The sequence below is a fragment of the Ostrea edulis genome, chromosome 8, assembly GCF_947568905.1.
Source record: "Ostrea edulis chromosome 8, xbOstEdul1.1, whole genome shotgun sequence".
Lineage (NCBI taxonomy): Eukaryota > Metazoa > Mollusca > Bivalvia > Ostreida > Ostreidae > Ostrea > Ostrea edulis.
Genome location: NC_079171.1, coordinates 2423944 through 2447695, shown reverse-complemented (window position 1 = coordinate 2447695; position 23752 = coordinate 2423944). Strand labels below are relative to the sequence as shown.

At 36.2% G+C, this 23752-nt stretch overlaps 1 protein-coding gene across 5 annotated transcripts in view; it reads right to left on the bottom strand.

Moving 5' to 3' along the window:
• Positions 1-23752, bottom strand: part of LOC125667452 (uncharacterized) — a 122732-nt gene that overhangs the window by 16365 nt on the left and 82615 nt on the right. Inside the window, exons 1-5 of one of the 5 annotated variants that reach the window (XM_056147838.1) lie at positions 21839-21921; positions 12413-12472; positions 11216-11284; positions 9195-9252; positions 5745-5794 (exon numbers count right to left, since the gene is read on the bottom strand). The gene's annotated coding sequence lies outside the window, so the exon portion shown is untranslated. Of the gene's footprint in view, positions 1-5744; positions 5795-9194; positions 9253-11215; positions 12473-21838; positions 21922-23752 lie in introns of those variants that run through there. The other 4 variants (XM_056147837.1, XM_056147839.1, XM_056147836.1 and 1 more) reach the window with 4 other exon arrangements.

The following is a 23752-nucleotide window of genomic DNA, read 5'->3' as shown; positions in this document are numbered from 1 at the left end:
CTTGAGAAGTAAGAGTTGCTGGATTTTCAGATATGAACTTAAAAATGGAGGTTCCTTGTCACATCAGACATTGACATGTTAAATAACCCTCACTGCCACAGTCCTGAGAACTAAGTATAGGTCTAAATTTGTGGTCCTTCATTTACAGCTGGTGATGACTTAGTATGAATGAGAATTTCTTGAAGCGATGTAAAGCAAACAAACAAAACAGTATCACTATCTGACAAGTTTGATTGTTTGATCCTTTAAATGAAATAATGCACCACAGGGGTGCAGGAGTCCTGAAATTTACATTGTCTGCCCCTCTTGTCCCAAGAATGCTTCATACAAAGAACTTGATTCACAAACCCCAAAATATGGCCCTTAAAATATATAAAAATGAATGTAAATGTTGAATACGAGTATTGATGTTATAAATATGTATCAGAATCCGGGGTTTAAAACAAGAGGCCCATGGGCCACATCGCACACCTGAGTCACCTTGGCCCATATCTGAAGACTTTTCATATATATTTGCATGTAAAACCTTAGTCCCTATTATGGCCCAAACTACCCTTTGCAAACTTGAATCTACACTATGTCAGAAAGCTTTCATGTAAATGTCAACTTCTTTGGCCCAATGGTTCTTGAGAAGATTCTTAAAGCTTTCCTATATTTGTATGTAAAATTGACCCCCCCCCCCCCACTTGTGGCCCCATCCTACCTCCCGGGGGCCATGATTTGAACAAACTTAAATCTTCACTATGTCAGAAAGTTTTCTTGTAAATATCAGCTTTTCTGACTCAGTGGTTATTAAGATAAAAATTTTAACCATATATTTGTATGTACAACTTTGATCTCCCTTGTGGCCCCATCCTACCTCCGGGGGCCATGATTTAAGCAAACTCGAATCTGCACTCTGTCAGAAAGTTTTCATGTAAAAATCAGCTTTTCTGGCTCAGTGGTTCTTGAGAAGTTTTTCCCTATATATTTGTATGTAAAACTTTGATCCCCCCTTGTGGCCCCATCCTACCACCGGGGGCCATGATTTGAACAAACTTGAATCTGCAATATGTCAGGAAGCTTTCAGGTAAATTTCAGCTCTTCTGGCCCAGTGGTTCTTGAGAAGAAGATTTTTAAATGACCCCACCCTATTTTTGCATTTTTGTGATTATCTCCCCTTTAAAAGGGACATGGCCCTTCATTTGAACAAACTTGAAAGCCCTTCCCCCAAGGATGCTTTTGGCCAAGTTAGGTTGAAATTGGCCCAGTGGTTCTGGAGAAGTCGAAAATGTGAAAAGTTTACGGACAGACGGACAGACAGACGGACACCGGACAAAATGTGATCAGAATAGCTCACTTGAACCTTCGGTTCAGGTGAGCTAAAAACATGTTAAGATTTTAAAAATAGGAGCACAACTAAAGCTGTATACATACTAGAATCGGATATGGTACCGTATTTTTGTCATTTTTCACCAAAAACTGGTTATTTTGTAAAGGTTTTGCCATACTGGTTTCATGTCGCCCAAAATATTTAAAGTATTTTTATAATATACATCTTTTCAATTGACCATAAATGCAAAAATATTTTAGGGCGAGCTAGGAGCACTATTTTTATTTTTCAAAAAACGATATTCCGGATTGCTGAAAAATATTACGGTTATAATGCGCTGGTGTGGTAAACTTGAATTTTACAGAAAATATGGCTGGTTTAAGTATCTTATGGAGAAGGAAACTACGTTTTTTATTTCGGGTCATGTACATCGGTCATTTTAGTTTGGTGTTTATTTTTAAAGCAAGGGAAATTCCCTCACCTAATAATAGTTTTCGGTAGCAGCTTGTTTTGCCCTTTCACTATAGATGTTCATTTTCAATACCTAGTTGTTTTCATCTTTTAAAGTCGTTCACAAAGCATCTTCATTGCATCGTTGCTTAAAAACTGTGTACAATTTTGGTAGTTTTACATTATTATCATTAAACGAAACGACAGTTACCGAAACTGTTAGGCCTAGTGACTGAAATGAACACGGCACGGCGTTTTCTTTCAATTTGGGATATCGGAAAATATTCAGGCTTCACGCAAGTATTCTTGTATGGTACTGATATCATATCGAATAATTTTTGCTTTATTTATTTTACAAAATTGTTACTACGCAGCTTTAGACTGTCAACATTCGAAATAACTGTTTTATTTAACCTAACTTTACGTACATTGGGAGCAAGTCCTTCTTTGATTTACAGTACACCCAAGTTTCGAGCTGAATATTAGCATGACCTTGTCAGGCAAAGATGAATTCAAAATAACAGATTTAAACTACAATATGACTTACTATAGCATGCAGCATTGCCACCAGATAAATCTGACACAGTAAATTATGTAAGCAATTCATAGATAGCGATCCACGTTATCGATGAGACATGACGTCATCTGTTGTAAGACATGACGCATTTTATGCTTCGATAGGCGGATCAAGTAAACCCCATATGAAAATACTCAATATACCGGGTTTTTTTTTATTTCACATATGATATCGTTGTACATATCAAGAGTTTTTTATTTTTATGTAACTTTACTTGTAAACAAACACTGTGCATTTTGTTTTTTGTTTGAGGGGAGGGGGTAAGACAATACAGTATTTATTGTGCATGTTTAATTCCGTTGATTTTCAATTTCATGGTCTAGTTCGAAGGCCTATCAACGTATCAGTGTTCCATTGTCCAATGTAACATTAGAAAAGAAAAAATAATCTTGGTTGTCAAGGAGGTGTGTCCCCATGCCAAGTTTCATTTATACAATATAAACAAATATTTTTTTCAGCATGCGCATCAAATCAAATTGAGTGATACAAGTAAAATTAAATTATGACAGACGGACTGAATGCTATATTATATATGTTTTGCCAATTAATAAACTGGACATGTGTTGTACCAATAAATATATCTTAATTTAATAATCCAGCCTACAATAGCAACAGGAAATTGTGCTTAAATTGTCCAATCTTAAAAACGTGTGTGGTGGCGGTGGTTTTAAAATCTCGGTTTCAAATGCAATTAGCTCACACACAAAAATATATAGACAACATTATTTGATGATTTGCATTTTAGTTGCTTCTATTCATACACGCTATCAGGATATGGGGCTCACGGCGGGTGTGACCTGTCAACAGGGGATGCTTATTCCTCCTAGGCACCTGATCTCACCTCTGGTGTGTCCAGGGGTCCGTGTTTGCCCAACTATCTATTTTGTATTGCTTGTAGGAATTATGAGATTGATCACTGTTCGTTATCTTCACCTTGCACGCTACACAACAGTACTGAATCTATAACTTCATGATCGAGAGAGAGAGAGAGAGAGAGAGAGAGAGAGAGAGAGAAAGAGCATCAGTAATTGTATACAGGTACGGGAAGTTTAATCAATGAAATCTTAAATGTACAATATTATTCTTATTAATTAACCATTCCATTTCATTCTGATATATTTAATTTCCCTCTTCTCCATTTTAAATTATTCGGCTGGCGCGAGTTTGGACTGCTCCCTCTCCCTTTTTTAAACCGATGTTACGTGCCTAGCTATCTAACGCCCTCTCCGTCAAAAACTAAATATATAATCTATATTACTACAACTTCATTGGATTTACTAGATTTTTTTTTACCACCGTAATACATGTTAATGCAAGCGAACAATCTAGGCCTTTTTAAAATTATTTTTTCCATCTTCGATAGCAAAATGTATTCAGTCCATGAAGAGCAAAATGGACCCAAAACCCATGGCAAGCGAAGATGAATTTTACCCCCCTTTTCGGGTGTTATAACTGACAAAAAAAAAATAGTATGTTTTATAACTTACATTCAGAAGATGGGTAAGTTCGTGAGTCACTGAATAAACAAAAAATCGTCCGCATTCTTATTTCAATCACGTTGTCAACTGTACACTTTTTGATATTTCTACACTACCTGTAAACATGTAGACAGCGGATCTAAATCATCTAATATTCTTAAAATTTACAATAAAAATTATACATTAAAAGACATGTGGTGCACTAATATAAATGTCAATCTTTTAAAATAATCGCACAAATAATCCAATGCTTTTACTTGTCATTTCATGGTCCACATTTCTTTGAGCTGCTATAATTCATGCTATTTATCAAATTGAAATCAATGCCAATTTATACCATGTGATATTCGTTTGTTCATTTTCAAAGTCAAATGATCCTTCTTTTATTTGGTGAACTCGTGTTGCTCGTGCTGTGAGACAATGTGCCGACTAACGCGTACAGGTGTTTGTGTACGGGATGTCGAGAATTTGGGCGTTTCATAAAGGTGTGAACATCTGCGGGGAAGTCTGCATACGGATATATATCAATATCTTAATATATCTATATACAAGAAATAATCCCGATTTACAAACATGTTGAGGTTTCTACTTAGAGATAATTAAAATCCATTTAGCGACACTGTCCACTCTATTTCTGGTTTTTTTTTTAAAAACAATTTATCTGCTTCAAACATATAAACGTGAAAAGTTAATACAGAACGGACGTCATAAGTTGAATTGAGATGAATTGTTTTGAATAGCAAACTCCAACATGTAAACAATTTAAGCAAGTTATCAAATCAGTATGATAATTCTTTAGAGATAGATAGTGAAGGTACATTTTTTAAAACTAAATTACTATTTTAAATTTACAATAATATATATCATTAAATAATATGAATATATACAAATCGCTGTTTTGTACGTTTTAATTTTCACCCACTAATATTTCGCTTAGTATTTTTTTTTATCACACGAAGGTGCACGGTGCCACAAAGGAGGCACAAATGTCAGATCTCCATGGACTTAAAGGTCTACCTCGCTCAGAAAATTAAGACTTCAGAGGTGCCGACAATGTTAAAGGTCCACCGTGTTTTATTTTTTAAAAATTAGTTTTAAAAATCCATTTTTGTAATTAGTTACTATAATTACTCAAGTTTAACCAAAATCATACAGCTGTCTCTCTTTTTATCCTCAATTATATCAATTTTAATGGAAGTTGATACAAATAGATATATGCAACTTGAAAATATAAACTCGTCTTTGAGATAGACGGTAAAACAATACTATTTGCTGTGGTCCTTTCACTGCAAGGAATTTTAATTTTTAATCACGATTTTTCAATTATGTCCAATACAGCGGGATAAAAATTGTAGTGTTATGTAGTGGGAGGGGGGGGGGGTGCAATATATCACAAATTTAAACATCGTGATAGAAAATATTGAAGTTCCTAGTATTTTAACAGTTGTGATTTACAACCAGAATAAGCCCAAAAAATATACATTAACCTATGCGTTCATTTTTTGTGTATTACACTGTGATTCTCATAACGTCAACATCATGACGTTATATAGTTTTTCTGTTGAAAAGCAACACTAAGTTTAAACGACTGTAAAACGAAAACTAGAAAAGATATAGTTATAAAATAAATTGTTCTATAACCTATAAATCCTAGAGCATCAACTGTGAAAGTCTCATTTATTTTGGCGAAAGGCCAATTTTAGTACTTTGTGGCTCTGGTTCTTTGAAATTTTTGACAGATGACACACGACGATACACAGAGAACAATAGCAATAGGTCACCCAAGTGACTCAGGTGACCTAAAATAGCCAATATTATTAAGTTGTGACTAGACATTGATATCCTCCTTTAAACACTCCATGTCATTCATATCCAGAGTCACAAATACAGGTAAATTATCCATGTAATAAAGAAACTCTTATAATACCACTCAGTTTTTATCTTCCTTTTCTCTTTCACACAGCTGTCCTGAGGATTCTGTTAAAAGTAATCTAAGTTGTTAATAATTCTATGATTCTATTATAGATTGTACAATTATAACTTAAGATAAATTTGAATTATTGTTAGTATACATACAATGTTTGTTTGAGTCAATGTGGAGTGCAAAACAATGGAATTTCCTAATGCCAATGGACATTACTCTGCAAAAATATTTTTACTTGACCTAAATATTTAACAAACTTGACCTATGTAATTTTGTGATACATTGGTCCGTGTTTGCCCAACTATCTATTTTGTATTGCTTGTAGGAGTTATGAGATTGATCACTGTTCGTTATCTTCACCTTACATCCTGGACATTAATTCAAAATGACCACGTATGACTGAAGAGTCTAACAAGAGAGGTAGTGACTGAGACAACCAAAGACTGAAGAGTCTAACAAGAGAGGTAGTGACTGTTTTTTCACCACACATCCACAATTACAGGTAAATTGGATATGACCTTAAAATAGAGGTCATGGTAGGCGTTAGCATGATAAAGAACCCTCACTACTATGACCTTAAATTGATGAGGTTTCAATCAGAGAAAAACAATCTTGAATGGGACACAAAATAATATACGATCTTAAATATCTCATCTTATTTTCATTATTTCCAACTTATCTAACCTCTTTAAGAGGATAGAGAGTATTGAGCAAATGTCCCTTAACACCAAAATCTTTCCACGAGGGAAGATTGAAAAATATCATTTTGAATTTCTAACTGATATTGGCCTTGTGATTATTAAACAAATTAGAAGATGGGAATAGTTATGAGAAGACAGGTAGGACAGAATTTGATCAGGAAAACTCTGATGTAAGCTTTAACCAATACTGAGATCATAACAAGAGGACCACAGGCCTTATCCGTCACCTGAGTACTAGTGAAAAAGTATCACTATTCCAAAGAGCTATGAAATCTAGACAAACAAGAGGCCCATGGGCCACATCGCTCACCTGAGTCACTTTGGCCCATATCTGAAGACTTTCCATATATATTTGCATGTAAAACCTTAGTCCCTATTATGGCCCAAACTACCCTTTGCAAACTTGAATTTACACTACGTCAGAAAGCTTTCATGTAAATGTCAACTTCTTTGGCCCAATGGTTCTTGAGAAGAAGATTTTTAAAGCTTTTTCCTATATTTGTATGTAAAACTTTGACCCCCCCCCCACTTGTGGCCCCATCCTACCCCCCGGGGGCCATTATTTGAACAAACTTGAATCTTCACTATGTCAGAAAGTTTTCTTGTAAATATCAGCTTTTCAGATTCAGTGGTTATTGAGAAAAAGATTTTAATTATATATTTGTATGTAAAACTTTGATCCCCCTTGGAGCCCCATCCTACCCCCAGGGGCCATGATTTGAACAAACTTGAATCTGCACTATGTCAAAGTTTCCATGTAAAAATCAGCTTTTCTGGCTTAGTGGTTCTTGAGAAGAAGATTTTTAAAGTTTTCCCTATATATTTGTAAGTAAAACTTTGATCCACCCCTTGGGGCCCCATCTTATCCCCGGGGGCCATGATTTGAACAAACTTGAATCTGCACGATGTCAGAAAGTTTTCATGTAAAAATCAGCTTTTCTGACTCAGTGGTTCTTGAGAAGAAGATTTTAAAGATTTTTCCTATATATTTGTATGTAAAACTTTGATCCCCTATTGTGGCCCCATCCAACCCACGGGGCCCATGATTTGAACAAACTTGAATCTGCATTATGTCAGGAAGCTTTCATGTAAATCTCAACTTTTCTGGCTTAGTGGTTCTTGAGAAGAAGATTTTTAAAGTTTTCCCTATATATTTGTGTGTATAACTTTGATCCACCCCTTGGGGCCCCATCTTATCCCCGGGGGCCATGATTTGAACAAACTTGAATCTTCACTATGTCAGAAAGTTTTCATGTAAAAATCAGCTTTTCTGGCTTAGTGGTTCTTGAGAAGAAGATTTTTAAAGATTTTTCCTATATATTTGTATGTAAAACTTTGATCCCCTATTGTGGCCCCATCCAATCCCAGGGGCCCATGATTTGAACAAACTTGAATCTGCATTATGTCAGGAAGCTTTCATTTAAATCTCAGCTTTTCTGGCTTAGTGGTTCTTGAGAAGAAGATTTTTAAAGTTTTTCCCTATATATTTGTGTGCAAAACTTTGATCCCCCCTTGTGGCCCCATCCTACCACCGGGGGCCATGAATTGAACAAACTTGAATCTGCAATATGTCAGGAAGCTTTCAAGTAAACTTCAGCTCTTCTGGCCCAGTGGTTCTTGAGAAGAAGATTTTTAAATGACCCCACCCTATTTTTGCATTTTTGTGATTATCTCCCCTTTGAAAGGGACATGGCCCTTCATTTGAACAAACTTGAAAGCCCTTCACCTAAGGATGCTTTTGGCCCAGTTAGGTTGAAATTGGCCCAGTGGTTCTGGAGAAGAAGTCGAAAATGTGAAAAGTTTACAGACAGACAGACAGACGGACAGACAGAGAGACGGACGCCGAACAAAATGTGATCAGAATAGCTCACTTGAACCTTCGGTTCAGGTGAGCTAAAAAATGACTGTTCTGAATATCTGCGCTAAATTCTAATGGTCAGCAACAGTATAAAACAAGAAGTGTAAAATTACCATTTTTTGTACATCCTTTTCTGCTATTCCTATGTATGCATTTAGATTTTATACAGTATCAGCAAACTTACTGATAAATACTGTATACTAAGTTTGGCCCCACCCTGGGGTCAGAACCCCTACCCCTGGGATCATGAAATTTACAATTTTGGTAAAGGACTACTTGCTCTTTCCAAATATCCATTTAGTTTCAATTTAGTATAAATAACACTAAAGAAGATGTTATTTAAGCGTTATACACATTAACACTATATAGTAAGTTTCGCCCCACCCTGAGGTCAAAATGCCTACGGTGCTCTGGGGACCATGAAAGTTACCATTTTGGTAAAGGCCTTCCTGCTCTACATCACTATGCATTTAGTTTTTTGAGAATTGGTCAATTTTGGCCAGTTTTTGCCCTGCCCCTAGGGCCCCAAGGGTGCTGGAGTCCTGAAATTTACAATTTATGCCCCCCCCCCCCCCCCCCCCCCCCCCCCCCCCCCCCCTGTGCTTCATGCCAAATATGAAAAGAATTGGACTGGTAATTGTCAAGAAGAAGTTAAATATGTCCAATTGTTCACACACGACCGACGAAAAGCAATTGCAATAGGTCACCTGAGCTGACCTAAAAACTCAGTTGTGAGTTTAAACATATTAAACCTGTTCTGAGATCATAAAAACTCAGCTGTGAGGTTAAATATGTTGAATCTCTTCTGAGATCATAAAAACTCAGCTGTGAGTTTAAACAAGTTGAACCTGTTCTGAGTTCATAATAGTTTGATATCAATGTTACAACTGTTACCAGTGCCTGTTTTCTGTTCTTCTGTCTTTGTGATGCTGATATATCTAGCTGTTATCACCTGTGGAAACAAAAAAATACACAGTTCATCATATACTAGCATGTGATACAGTTACTGTATTGAAACGTATTCAACAGAAAGAGTTACAATGCAAGAGCAGTCTTTGAAAAGTCCCAGGAGTCTGATGCCCGGGGCCTGGTAAAGTTCGGAGAATGGATGTGAAACTTGCAAATTCACAAGTCCGGGCAGAAATTTACTTTCATTAAACTTTTTAGGTCACCTGAATTCATTCAGGTGACCTATTGCTATCTGTTTTTGTCCGTCGTCGTTCGTCGTGCGTTAACATTTGAACATTTTCAGCTTCTTCTCTGAAACCCCTGAACCAATTTCAACCAATTTTGGCATATAGCATCTGTGGGTAGAGGGGAACAAAAATTGTGAAATTCGTGGTCCCTGCCCCCCTGGGGCCTGAGGAGTGGGGCAAAAACCATCAAAATGAGTATAATTTTAAAAAATCTTCTTCTTTACTCCTGGACATCAAGAAGCCAAACTGTGGGCATAATTATAATGAGCGTTGAGCCCTCTACCAAAATTGTGAAATTCATGGCCCCTGGGGCAGGGGTTCTTGTGTTAGGGTGGGGCTCTATTGGTCATATAGTGAAAATGTAGAAATTCTTTGAAAATCTTCTCTGTCTCTGGGTATTAAGTAGACAAACTAATAGCATGGTAATGATGAGCAAGGATGCCTCTTTATACCCCCCGCAACAAGTTGTGGGGGGGGGGAATCGGGTTGTCCGTCTGTCCGTCCGTCCGTCCGTCTGTAGACGCAATGGTTTCCGGGCTCTAAAGCATTATCCTTTCCACCTACCGTCACCATATGATATATATGAACTACCCATGGGATGAAGATGTTCCCTATCAATTTTGAGGTCAAAGGTCAAGCACACTGGACATCGAAGTAGCAATATGGTTTCCGGGCTCCAAAGTGTTATCCTTTCCACCTACAGTCACCATATCATACATATGGACTACCCATAGAATGAAGATGTTCCCTATCGATTTTGGGGTCAAAAGGTCAAAGGTCAAGCACACTGGACATTGAAGTAGCAATATGGTTTCCGGGCTCTAAAGCGTTATTCTTTCCACCTACAGTCACCATATCAAACATATGGACTACCCATGGGATGAAGATGTTCCCTATCGATTTTGGGGTCAAAAGGTCAAAGGTCATGCACACTGGACATCGAAGTAGCAACACTCAGAAAAGAGGTAGTTTATACCTATTACCAACACCCTTTGGGAGATTGGGGTAAGCAGGGGGTATTCTTAGTGAGCATTGCTCACAGTACCTCTTGTTAAAAATTGTGAAATTCATGGCCCCTGGATCAGGGGTTCTGGTGCTAGGGTGGGGCTCTATAAGTCATATAGTGAAAATGCATTATTTCTTTGAAAATCTTCTTTTCTGTCCTTGGGTATTAAGTAGACAAACCAATAGCATGGTTACGATGAGCAAGGATGCCTCTTTCAAAATTGTGAAATTCATGGCCCCTGGGTCAGGGGTTCTGGTATTAGGGTGGGGCCCTATTGATCATATAGTGAAAATGCATTTTCTTTCTTTGAAAATCTTCTCTGCTGCTGGGTATTAAGTAGACAAACTAATAGTATGATAATGATGATCAAGGATGCTTCTTTCAAAACTGAAATTTATGGCCCCTGGGTCAGGGGTTCTGGTGCAAAGGCGGGGCTGACCACATAGCTATTCAATGTTTCTTCCATCCAAAAGTAAAATTCTTATATTTAAACACAAACCTAATTCAAACATTGGAAGGTTGTTACATGATACTCAGGTGACCTATAAGGCCCCTGGGCCTCCTGTTTCTGTGTTGTTTCTATTTTTGTCCGATACAATCAATTCAAATGAAAGATGGATACACCTGCCTGAAGTGCATGTGTTAAAACAATGTAAAGACTGCAATGGTTGACTGGGAAGAAAACAAGAGGCTTGTGAGTCACAATCACTCACCTGAGTTACCTTGGCCCTGCTCTTGTTCAGCTGTTCTTTGTTTTTCTTGCCCCAAATGTTACAACATAACTGAAATACAAGGTTAAAGATCAACAATCATGGCATGAAGCATAAGGTCTTGCCATAGTGACCATGCAATTGTTGAGAATATTTTCCTATATATATAATCTCATGCAAAACTTTGATCCCTATTGTGAATCCTCACTATCCATAGTGGCATGACTTTCGGGGTACTGATTTGATCAATCTTAAGTCTACACTACCTGGGTATCCTTGCATATCAACAAGGCAGTACTGCTTAAAGCCCTGTTGTTCTTGAGAAAAACGTTTTCAAAGATGTTTGTTATATATATGCTCCAGTAAAACTCCTATTCCCTAAAATACCCCACCCTGCCCTTGGAGCATTTCTATTCAGTTAGAAAATAAAAGAAACAAAACGCATGCATGGGTGTTGATTTTTTTTCTTGACAGATATCCCGTGTGGATCGGGGTTAGAATAGGTCCCAAGTACCTCCATGCTTGTCGTAAGAGGCGACTAAATGGGGCGGTCCTTCGGACGAGACCGTAAAAAACTGAGGTCCCGTGTCGCAGCAGGTGTGGCACGATAAAGAACCCTCCCTGCTCAATGGCCATAAGTGCCGAGCATAGGCCTAAATTTTGCAGCCCTTCACCGGCAGTAGTGACGTCTCCATATGAATGAAATATTCTCGAGTGGGACGTTAAACAATATTCAATCAATCAAAAACTTGATGGTACCCTTGTCAGGAAGCCTTTATGTAAGTTTCAACTTTTCTGGCCCAGTGGTTCTTGAATAGATTTTTAAATGACTCCACCCTATTTTTCGATTTTCTTGATTATCTTCACTTTGAAGGGAACGTGACTCTTCCTTTGCACAACCTGATTACCCAAGGATCATTTACATTTGTACCAAGTTTAATTGATGTTGGCCAAATGATTCTGGAGAAGTAAAAAATGTGAAAATTTTGTGTACAGACGTACAGTGCACAAAAAGTGATCAGAATATCTCACTTGAGTTTCCAGCTCAGCTGAGTTAAAAACGTGAAACATTGATTTACAGATATACAGTTTGCTGATGACAAATAATAAAAAACTCACTTAAGTCATCAGCTCTGCTGAGCTTTAAATTTTTCTAAAATCATGATGTCTAAGAATTAATGATACAGCTGTTTATACTACCACATGTAAATCCTTTCTTCCCCCTTTATGATGTCATGCACTACATCTAAGTATTATCACCTGTAGAAAAAACAAGAAATGATATAGAGAATTCATTGTCACCTGTAGAAAAAACAAGAAATGATATATAGAATTCATTGTCACCTGTAGAAATAAAGTGCACCGCCACGGCACATAATACGCCCGTCACATATTGTTAACAGCATTGATTGTACCCATTAAAACATTTTTTTATATCACCTTAATTAAATGTCACAGTGACCTTAAAGTACGATGCGACACCTTCTACCTAAGATGCATTAGTTGACCAATTTTGGTGATTCTAGGTCTAATAGTTTTCAAGTTATGAGCCGGACAAGTTTTTGCCATATATGGCCATATCTTCTTAATGAAAAGTCACAGTGACCTGGTTTTAATGTGCGACACACCTTCTACCCAAGATGTATCTACAGACAAAGTTTGATTATTCTAGGCCTTGTAGTATTTAAGTTACGGGTCGGACACAAAAAAGCTAACAGACGGACGGACAGACGGACGGATATGAACGCCATACCATAATACGTCCCGTCTTGAGACGGGCGTATAAAAACAAGAAATGATATAGAGAATTCATCTTGCATACCAATCTATTTTGAATTGGTCGTATTCTCATGGTTCTTGTTCTGACATAAAAATATACAGTCAACTCTCGATAAACCATCACATCTTGTTCGTTTGAATTTATGGTGTTATAGCAAATTTAGCAATGAATTTACCTTCCGCTTCCCTGGGGAGAAATCTAGAGTTACTGTTCTTGTATACGGAAGATATATCTGTTTTTAATACAAGTTACAATACTTATGTTATCATGGTTATTATGAAAATGTAAAAATATCTGGTAATTTTGCTTTTTCAAATTGTCTAACATGATTAAAATAGTTTTATCAATAATATGGCTTGCTATAACAAATACAAAGTCTCGTGCTATTGGGGACAGCATTACTGAAAACTTCCCATCTAATAAATCACTGTAACTAATTGAGAAAGTCATCTAACTTTATCACTAGTGATCAGAATCGGTGAGAATTTCCACAATCAATGATTGCTTTACTGATATAATCGGACATAGAGAAATTCTATAATAAACATGATCATGTCATCTAACTACTTAAAAGTGTAAATAAATATTTTCCACGTTTATATTTGTAATTTCTATTGGTGAGATAGTGTAAATGAATATTTTCTTTGTGGATTTGTTATTCTTTTACTATCTTATAATATCCTGTAATTCCATATAATTATATAATTCAATGCTATTTTTTGAAGGGTTTTAACACGCCAAAAACAGATATAATTGTTTGCTTCAGCTATACCCCTATTATATAGTGAGACAGACATTAACTTAATGAAGAGAAATAGATCTTTTCACTCTACAATAACAGACTAGGGACGTAACATTAGGCGAAGTTTCGATACATGTGTTTGATTCAAATGATCAATGTTTTATTTCAATAAAAAAAGTGTAACCGCAGTAACTAATCAGTTTTTATTCAGTAACTCAATAGAAAATCCATGTATGCTATCAATTCTGTAAATTGTATAACTGATAAGAAAATAAAACGTATTGACGATGCTGGTGTCACGCTGCATGAATTTCTGACACATTGTGCTAATCATACTACTGTTAATGTTAATTAAACCTAAAAATTAGGATTGTCATGCTGCCTGAATCTAAAAAAATTTTTTAATTCAGATTTACTTTTATTGAAATATTTTTAATGATGCTACCAAAAATAAACACAACCAAATATATGAATAGAATACAAATTAATTTAAAGAAACAACACACAGGCCTCGTGATGACGTGACAAAATAGTCAACTTGATGACGTAGGACACTGACTGGTGGAAGTAGACAGATAGTAAACACGAGTTCCTGGTATGTATTGAGTGCTTTACGAGTTCGATAACATGACGGAGCAAGTGGCGACTTCTGATCTGGTAAATAATAATGAAGTTGAACTGCGTTAAATGGGGCTCAGTCAAGGAAGGCAATTTAGATGAAGAGGTATTGAGCTTTTTACTTGATGTTGAAATGGAGCCCAGTCGCATTCCTCCGTTCCTACGACACAACCAGTGTTCAACGTCTTCTCGAACGCAATGCAACATACATCCAGTTACAACTTGTTTTCTTCTTTAATATCTAATTCAGCTTTTAACCATTGCACCTTTAAAGGGACTGGATCACGTTTTTCGAAAGTAATATTTTTCATTTATCATGTTAAAAAATAACAAGGTATGTTTGTAAAACACATGCCCCCCATGGTGCAAAATTGAAAAGAGTTATACGCACACCTCATTTAATTGATAGTATTATCATCAATTCAAAATATTGAGCAGACAATATCTTCCTATGTCAAGAGTGAATTGACCATGTGACCTAAAATTCAATAGGGGTCATCCACTCCTTATGCTGTACCAGTGTACCAAGTTTGGTACGTGTCAATCAAGCCAATAATTCTTAAAATATAGGAGACAATATATTACTATGTCCAGTTCAACTATTGACTTTTGACCTCAAAATCAATATGGGTCATCCTCTCCTGAAGATGTACCAATGTACTAAGTTTGATGTCTGTCAAGTAAAAGGGTTATCAAGATATTGAGTGGACAGTATTGACCCTTGATCATGTGACCTCAAAATCAATAGGAGTCATCTTCTTCTGAATATACACCAGTGTACTATTTAAAGTTTGATGTCTGTCGAGCAAAGGGTTCTGAAGATATTGAGTAGATAGTATATTCCAATGTTCAGGTTGCCCTTGACCTTTAAACATGTGACCTCAAAAGCTATAGGGATCATCTCCTCCTGAAGATGTATCAGTGTACCAAGTTTGATGTCTGTCAAGTAAATGGGTTCTCAAGATACTGAGCAGACAGTATATTCCCATGTCTAGTTTGACCCTTGACCTTTGACCATGTGACCTCAAAATTAATAGGAGTCATCTTCTCCTGCAGATCTACCAGTGTACTAAGTTTGATGTCTGTCAAGAAAAGGGTTCTCAAGATATTGAGCAGACAGTATATTCCTATGTCCAGTTTGACCCTTGACCTTTGACCATGTGACCTCAAAATCAATAGGAGTCAACTTCTCCTGAAGACGTACCAGTGTAACAAGTTTGATGTCTGTCAGGCAAAGGGTTCTCAAGATATTGAACGGACAATATATTCCTATGTCCAGTGTAACCCTTGACCTTTGACCATGTGACCTCAAAATCAATAGGGGTCATCTTCTCCTGAAGACGTACTAGTGTACTAAGTTTGATGTCTGTCAAGCAAAGGGTTCTCAAGATAGTGAACGGACAGTATATTCCTATGTCCAGTTTGACCCTTGACCTTTGACCATGTGACCTCAAAATCAATCAGGGTTTGACATTTACTTTTTTGAGCACTAGACCAGTCGGGCTACTTCAAATGATTTTTGCTAGACCTGACCTGAAATCCACTAGCCCCGACCAACTTTCCAGAAACTGATAGTTTCTCCATATTTAAATGTACTTATAGTCCAGTCATTCTAGCCAAAATTATAGTGTAACCTCAAACTAATTGCAACAGAAATGTTTTTGTTTGCAAACGGTGAGTCAAGGGATGCTCTAGCGTATATAAAAAATCCAGAGCACAAAACAAAGGGGAAACGTGTATTTTGGGGTCAAAATCGTACATTTTGATAAAAAATCACCGAAAACCGGGATTTATAATCTATCTTCACACATGAAAGAAATAAAAGAAACATAATTGCTATAATCATCGGGAACGGTGTTAACATTCACAAACTACATTATTCATACCAAAATTTCAAATGAATGGGTTTTTTTAGAGGCGTAAAGCCTTATTTTGGAAGAAAAATCGATGAAAATGAGAAGAGTTAATATGAAACTTGTAAACATTGATTCTGGCACAAAATGATATACTAGATTTATATGAGACAGTTAAAGAAGTGATAATTAATTCATAAACATTATTTTACAGTTTGAGATTTTAAAATCATGAGTGTATCAGTGGCGGATTTAAGAAGGCGCAGCCCCACCCCCACCCCTAAAATTTTCAAAATTAAGGTAAATCGTGGTCTTTTGTTTAGAAAATTGTAAAACGATAAAAGCAGCAATAATTTCTTCCACTCTCGGAGAAATAAATGACAAAATGTTTTGATTTATTTGATTACTTTTATTGAAAGAACTTGCTCCCCCCCCCCAAAAAAAACCCTTAAAATTTGCGTCATTTTATTAATTTCACTTTTATCCTAAATGACAGAAAATAGTAAAAATAACTACTTAGGAGACATATTTCAAGCCCTATAAAATCTGTAAAATCCATGCAGAAGTTCAAGGCAGCCCCCAGCCCAGACCCCCTGCCTCATAAACTTGCCCCCCCCCCCCCCCCAAGTCGCAATTACTGGATCCGCCCCTGTGTATGATCCCATATAATTTTGTTTGTCAGTCCGAAAATGTTTGTCAGTCCGAAAAATGTTTAAGTTTGGCCATAACATTTGAATGGTAAGTGACAGTATTTTCATATTTAATATGTGTATTCTTTGTGACAAAACCTTTAGATGGTACCAAACATTTTGACATTGTGACCTTGATGATTGACCTACTTTTCGTGACCTTGGAAAAAAACTTGCTTAGGGTGTTGGGATTTGCTTACGAGTTAGAAAATTCACACTACATGTTTAGTGATAAATTGAATTGGGTGCATACAAATTAGCCGGGACGAGGGTATTGTTTTTGACCATTCCTCATTTCTTTCTCTACAAATATCTATAAGTTTCTTTGAAAAATCTACAGTTCGGATGGAAATGCCATTAACGCCACGTTTCCTATCAGAAAAGCACAAAATATACAATTCTTGTCGAAGTAAAAAGCAGGTGTTGTTGAGCGAAGACCGCGACTTGATCATTCATGATTAAGACTTGTAGATTTAGACACCAAATTTTCCTTTAAAAAAAATTATTGTGTGGGGATTAGTGTAGTCACGGCGACATTTTTTATGCACTCTTTTGCCACGTATTGTTAAAGCAAGTCAGTAATTATAATGACATACATCATATCATATAAATGCGAATTAAAAACACCCGATCAATCGGACCTATATGTCACTGTGATAAAGAAATAATAGCAATACAAAGACAATAATTACGCATAGTGTTTTCTGTAAATCAAAGAATGTTTGTAAATATAAGCGGAATGCATGAACTGGGTGGTTTGCCAAGGGAAATTTGTTAATAAAAAATAATACAGCCTAAGTTGATATACACAATACAAGTAGTAAAAAATCTGTTCTGAGATTTAAGTATGCAGTACAAGGTAGTAAAACGTGACTCATCTTCTACACAATCTATTAAAAGTGATTGATTGTATATTGTTTAACGTCCCTCTTGAGAATATTTCACTCATATGGAGACATCACCATTGCCGGTGAAGGGCTGCAAAATTTAGGCCTATATACTCAGCGCTTATGGCCTTTGAGCAGGGAGGGATCTTTATCATGCCACACCTGCTGTAACACGGGGCCTCAATTTTTTCGGTCTCATCCGAAGGGCCGCCCCATTTATTCTCCCACGGGAACACAATCTAAAGAACACAGTGTAAATAGTATGTCTTCTAATTCTTCTCCTTTGTATCGCCCCGTTTCTATTCTAATTGGAAGTATACCACATCTTCATAGTGCAAGTAAAGATCTTAGATATTTTGGAATGCTCGTGGAAAATTAATTTTCGGTTCTAAAATTTGTTTTGATATCTTTATATAAACATAACTTAATAGTTGATTTATTTTAACATGTACTAGCCACTACTTCTTATAGTTATGAAGCAACTTGTTCTGAAATCACCAGTGTCACACAATAGTAACCTATTATATATTTTCTTTAGAATTTCAAGATTCAGATAATGACTTCATTTGTGATGTCCAGTTAGACTTATCATATTGATTCACACATGTTTAGTAATGTTGTCCATTGATAGTAGGCAATTCCAGTATCGTATAGTTTATACAGTGTCAGTGGTAAGGAATCTTCCATCCGAATTCGCCATGTACATAGTGCAGGTAAAGGAATTAATCTGATAATGACGAAGTGCGCGATTCTGAACCATCTCAATGGTAGTTTCGGAGACCCCATACTACACTACAATAGTTCAAAACAAGCTACACAAACTAAGAAAAGTTTTTCGAAAGTTGAAATTCCTAGGTCTTTGTAAAAATGAATTTTCGAAACAATGGAGTCATTTCTGACGGCACTCGTCCTGTTTACACTTATGCTCCCTTTGTCTCTTAGTTGCACAATATATTGACTATCACCAAGATATGTATTGCAAAGTCAAGTGTTCTATCACTACCTGAAAATTAAAAAGTCGATGCAATTCACTTGTGAGGGACAAATGTCCAATGCTTGAAAAACATTTGATTTTACTAAATCATCTGGAAATTATTCTCATGTATGTACAATTAAAAGCTAAGTTCAAGGCCGCTCGTGTCATGGCCGTATCAAACCTAAGATGCGATTACTCTTTCACCAAACGCTCGACATGTCGCCATAGACGGTGGCACGTTAAAGAAATCATTACAAGTGGTATTTCACCTACAACTACAAACAAACAAATAACCAAAAAGTACATTTACATTTGAAGGAATATTAATTGATAAGAGATGCGTTTTTGTTGTTTTTATGATTTTGCGACATTTAATGCTAAACATCATCAACTAATGGCAAAAACTGCTTTCCATACTTTTTGTTTGTTGTTAGCGAGGGCTTACATATTGATATGATATTTTTGTTTTGGAGAGAAGTTAGACTCTAATATTTTATATTTTTCAAATTGTAGTTCTTTGATTATATGATAACTTGGTTTTAGATGTTTTGGAACCGATGTCTGTAAGAATCAGACATGATATGGATAGTATATATAGAATATCGTATAACGTTGAGCTTTTATACAAAGTCCATTTCTTTCGTATGAAAATGTAACTAGTGGTAAAAAATTAGCACATACTTGAAACAAACTAGCATTTTAGAGGATAAAATTGACTTAGCAGCATATATGCAGTACTACAAAGAGCGTCTACATAACTTCAATTATCTCCCTTGTCAACTCTTCTGTGTCTATGGAACCATGCCATAACAAAGTTTATGCTATGAAAATGTGCTAATTTAAATTAGCAAATCGACTACTTTCCCCTCTCTCGATTTTTCTCGATTTCTGTTGCAATTAGTTTGAGGTAAAACAGTAGAATGACTGGACTATTAATTCAAATGACAAATATTAAGTTTGCATGAACTAAAACGTATTTAATTGTCTCCAAAAAAAGAGCTTTAGTCTCGTCAATCAATTTAATGCTTTCATTTTCAAACACATCTTCTGTTTCTTTAAATTCTACCCGTCACAGAAATTCTCTAGTCCATTTGAAATCTCAACCGTTTTATTTTTATCTCTATTTACCTGATTTGTTTCTTCCTAACCTTTTACTTTTTTTTCTCTTGGGTCATCTTTTCTTGAGGACGAGAAGTCGTATTTGAATATAGGGACATTCCCGCACATGTCATCACTGAAAAAATGGCTGTTTACGACGTAATTTATTAATTTGATAAACACCTTCTTATATTTGATTCAAATAAACTGGGTTGTTTTTTTTCAAATGAAAATAAATTCATCTAAAACATAACTTTACACACAGTAACATCGAGTAGATCAGAGCTGTGGAAAACTGCCGGTCATGCCGACAAGACCGGCTTAATTTGGCCGTGACTGACATAAGTTGGTTAAATGTCGGACCGCATGACCGATGTTGTTTGCATGGCCCGCATTAAGAAAAACACAAAATGCCACCGCATAAACAGTCTTTATCCAGAGTTGTCGTTTCTTATGCTTCGGTAATCCTCTGATGACTTCACTAATCACTACGCAATGCTTTAGGCCTATACAATATGTGAGGTTGAAGCCACTCGAAGATCTCCAAATGAAACTTTTGTCTGGTTCCCTGGCTCACTAACAACGACGCATAGTAGGGACAGGGAACCAGGCAAACTAAACCGCGCGAAAGTATGGCGTCGTGGCCGATCAAATTTACATCGGGATCAAAACCAGACCAAGCATCAAAAAGAAAAGAAAAAGAAGAGTGTTAGGGATGGAATAAGAGTAGGTGAGAGAATGGATGATGAAGAGAGTGAGTGTGAATCAGAGTGTGAGCAAGATTTTGATGAGAATGAAAGAATGGTGAGAGAGGTTGTGAGAGAATTAGAAATTGAGTTTGAAAACTAGTGTAAGACATGTTATAATAAACTTCTAAAACCTGCGATCTGTGTGTTAATTACTTCAGTTTTATAAATTATGTTAATTTTAACTCTTAATATTCGGACAGGCTTAAATCCGTTCGGACAGGCAAAGTTAATAAACATGTCTGTCTGAATGACAGGCTTCTGAAAAAAATTCCACAGCTCTGTTAGATGTCTTAAAACATCACTTCCGACCGCGACTTATTTCAATATTAGAACTAAAAATAAAGATTGTGTCATCATGCAGATCAAAATTGCTCGCACTCTAGTTATTCTTTTTTAATTAAGAATAAAATATCTTATGCTTTAAATCAAGTTTCTAGTTTATTTTTTCAACACGACCAGTCGGACTAGTAAATCGACATTTTACCCGACCGGACCTATCATTTAGTAGACTCAGTCGGTCGGACGTGCCTTAGTGTCAAACACTGATTATGTAAACGATAATAATCTGAGTTCAAATATACAGTATTGTTTTTTAAATCTGAGTATGGCGGATACACCGAAATCTAATAGCACATAGACGTAGTAGATAAAATTTGTTTGATTTCTTAAGACAGCTATACACCCCCCTCCGATATAATGCCACCCCCGTTATAATGACAAAATTGCCGAGGTACAAATGTTGGCGTTATAACGGGGGATCACTCTATATAGCAGTAAAATATTTCAATCACATTCACGGTATACATGTTTTTATGATTTTTAAAATAAAATCCTGGAAGAAAATTCATGTCATGAGTATTCAGCAAATAGATATTGTTTAAACTGAACCTGATCAAAGCATGAACATTACAAAATGTGTACATATTTGAAGCTGTGCTCGCTCAAACGGTAGCACCGTCAACATATAATTTGTAAATCTATTAAGATAATCGTACGTGACACGGGCCAGTGATCTGTGGACTACATTTATCCTGTAACTATTGTTTTACAGACCTAACATACATGTGTAGCTAGCAAAGTCAACAAGTAGCGAAAAAATTACATGGAGCCACTCTTCACTATGTCAACGAAAGTGACTACTGATTTTTCTAAAGTGATATTCCGGTTCAGAGGAAATTCTGGACTAAAAGTACCTACTACAGTGTGTTAAAGAAGACCGTGACATGATTCTTACTTCAGAATTTGTGTGCACCTTCTTCTTTTCCTTTCATATACTCAGAATATAAAAATAAACCTGGTTGTACTAACTTCTTTTGCCTCTCGCGCGCTCTCACAATCTCGGCTGCTGGTTGGGTTAGTGTAAAACTAGTTCTTACGAAGTCCTTGCGCAATCAGTTGCGCAGGTGGGTCCTACTAAATAACTATAAAGAACACTGGGGATTTATAATTATTACAAGTATGTAGATTGTTTGACTACATTGGTTATTGGTGAAAGTGGAAATATAACTCAAATTAACGAATTTCCATCCACCTGTAGCTCGTTTTATTCATTTTATTGGAGAGAAAAATAGTCTCCATCTCCGCTTGTTAATTTCTGTCGTCTCGATCCCGATCAAATTAAAGAACTCAAAGCTCCCTGATTATTCATATCTTTCAAAATTATTTGTCAAATTTGTTTATTTTAGACATGTTAACATTTATTTCCTGACAAATTGCAATGTTTGATAGATCACGGTAATATATATTTATCATTTACACAATCATCAATGCTTGAATTAGTTAAGGAGTCTACATATTTGTAATAATTAAAAATCGTTAGAGTTCTCAAAGGTTCCCTGTTTAGTAAGACCGTGCACGGGTCTTATCAATTTAAATGTATCTATCTGAATTTCATTTTAACATCACATGTGTATTCTACGCCCCATCCTCTAAATTGTCAAATTTATATCAACTTGTAAATATGTACCACTATATAACAAGGTTACATTTAGCATATAAGAGTTTTGAGTTCTTTCTTGTTGGGGGGGGGGGGGGGGGATTGAGATCACGCTGTGTGTTAGTTGTAGACTAGTCAATCTCTCAAAATCTAAGCCAAACCTCAAATCATTTAAGTAACATATTAAAACTATATACAAAATTATAATTTAAATGAAAATTTCATTTTGATTGAAATATCGGGTTTTCATTAAGAGGTACATTATCATGTAACAGGAAGGGGGAAAATGCAACATACTAGACCGGGGTCGAGCCCGAGTCCCCTGAATCTCTTGTCATGTGACAGTTTCCAACTGGACTATCTGACCACCGGTCCTATTACACAGAGAACACTGGACATTTGTAGTCTAATTATTACGGATGTGTGAACTTTTTTACTGAATGGGTTATTGATAATAATGCATACATGAATTAAAATAGCAAATCCCCATACATTTACAAACTGTTTTATTCACTTCATTGAAGTAAAATGATTTCCCCTTGCAGCTCTTTACTTTGTGTAATCTCGTATAATGAAGTAAAAGAGCTTACACACTGTTTAGTAACACACTTTTCCGCGCCAAAAATAAGAACTGCTCAAAATTACTGACCAGTGTTTCAATTCCTTGGCACGTCCGGTAATGCAATCCACGACTCCCCCCCCCTCCCCGGATAACCAACCATGCCACTTACTATTCACGACTGAAAATTTCAAAGATTAATTCTAGGTTTGTGAATAACTCTCAGTGAATCCTTGCAAAAACGGGAGGGGGGGGGGGGGTCAAATATGTTGCAATTTATTTAATGATTGAATGCGAATGCTGAAATATTTCATCATTGTGTTATAACTAGGATTCTGTAAAATAGTATACACATTGTTAAAATTTCCTCATTTGAAACGTGGGATTGCTGCAAGGGGGTTATTATATTAATTTTATCTTTTTAATAACTAGTAGCTAGATAGGTGTGTATGTGGAGGGGGGGGGGGGGGTAAAGACAAACATTTAAGAACCTCGCATCTATGCGCAGTAGTGTCAAGTTTAATTAGATGGGAAAATGTGCAATGATGAAGGTTTACCTCCAATGTTTCCTTCGATATCTGCATCGAGAAAAGAATTATAAGTTTTATTTCTTAATTCCAGAAAAAAGTAGAAAAGATGTTCCGCGTGTGTAG